Source organism: Cygnus olor, assembly GCF_009769625.2.
Source record: "Cygnus olor isolate bCygOlo1 chromosome W unlocalized genomic scaffold, bCygOlo1.pri.v2 SUPER_W1, whole genome shotgun sequence".
In the NCBI taxonomy this organism is placed as follows: Eukaryota; Metazoa; Chordata; class Aves; order Anseriformes; family Anatidae; genus Cygnus; species Cygnus olor.
Window position 1 is genome coordinate 151,522 of NW_024429070.1, and position 1,906 is coordinate 153,427.

The window sequence follows — 1,906 nt, forward strand, 5'->3', positions numbered from 1 at the left end:
GGGCGGGATAAAAAGAGGAAAGACTTAGAAGTTCCAGCACCACCCCCGCCCTATGTTCCACCGCCTGCACCGACGGCCCCCGTCCTTAATGGACCCTCTGAGTCAACAGTATCAGGAGAATCAGAATCAGATCATGAAGCACAAGGGCCAGTAACAAGAAGCAGGACAAGAAGTCAAAAATCTGACCTAAAGGAAGGATTATATCCCCTGCGGGAAATAGCAATGGGAGGACCCCAGCCAGGAATGGGGTATGTGGCTGTTCCCCTTAATTCAGGGGATGTCAGAGATTTTAAGAAGGAGATGGGAAATTTATTAGAGGACCCACTGGGAGTAGCCGAGAAAGTGGATCAATTCTTGGGTCCAAACATATATACCTGGGAAGAATTACAATCTATCCTGGGAATCCTCTTTACATCAGAGGAGAGAGGAATGGTTAGGCGTGCTGGTATGCGAATTTGGGATCAGCAGCACCAACAAGGCCCGGCTGCAGATATTAAATGGCCAGTGCAGCCGCCAAATTGGAATAATCAAGATCCTGTACATAGAGGTCATATGCAAGACCTGAGAACTATCATAATTCAAGGAATACGGGAATCGGTCCCTAGAGGACAAAATATAAATAAAGCCTTCAATGAGCAACAAAAGAAGGATGAAACCCCGACAGAATGGTTAGAAAGACTGCGAAAAAACTTGCAGTTATACAGTGGCTTAGATCCTGGAACCCCGGTTGGGGAGGCGTTGCTCAAGGCCCAGTTTGTAGCAAAATCATAGATAGACATTAGGAGAAAATTAGAAAAAAATAGAGGATTGGCAGGACAAAGGGTTGGATGAACTCCTGAGGGAAGCACAGAAGGCATATGTTCGTAGGGAGGATGAGAAGGAGCGGAAACGAGTATGTATGATGGTGGCAGTGGTATGAGAGGGACAGAGAGGAGTCGGGCCGAATCGAGGGTTCGGTCCCACGAATGGAAAATTCAGAAAGGAAGAGAAGAGTGGCCAGGAACAAAGAAATGTGATCTGCTTTTACTGTAATAAAAGGGGTCACATGAAAAGGGAGTGCAGACAAAGAAAGGAAGATGAGAAGATGTTTAAGAGTGAATAGGGGTGTCAGGGGCTCTATTTGCTGGGGACCCGAGATAAAAGCGAGCCCTTGATAAAACTGAAAGTAGGTCCCCAGCGTGAGGAAGTAGAATTCCTCATAGATACAGGGGCTGAAAGATCAACAGTCCAAACCTTACCCACTGGATGTAGGGCCTCTGCAGAAAAAGTACAAGTGATTGGAGCAAAGGGGGAGCCTTTTGGGGTCCCTGTTATAAAAGAAGTAACCATCGAATCTGATTCTAAAGTGAGTGAGGGATCTCTGCTCCTAGTACCAGAGGCCGAATATAATTTGTTAGGTAGGGACTTAATAATAGAGTTAGGGATAGGGTTAGAAGTGATAAGTAGAAGGTTAGAAATTAAGCTGTGCCCGCTTCGAGTGGAAGACAAAGCAAATATTGATCCTGGGGTCTGGTATACCTCAGAGAGCGTGGGAAAATTAAATATTAGACCTTTCAAAGTGACCATAAACAAACCAGAAATACCAGTTAGGGTGAAACAATACCCCCTTTCAGAAGAAGGTAGGAGAGGGTTAAAACCCGAAATCCAAAGGTTATTACAGCAAGGGCTATTGGAGCCCTGTATGTCCTCTTTCAACACTCCCATCTTACCAGTAAAGAAGAAAGACGGTAAATATAGATTAGTACATGACTTAAGGGAAATTAATAAAAGAACCGTTACCAGGTTCCCAGTGGTGGCAAACCCACACACCCTGTCAAGCCAACTGCATCCAGACGACCGATGGTATAGCGTAATCGATCTGAAAGATGCATTTTGGGCGTGCCCCCTGGATGAAAAATCTAGGGAC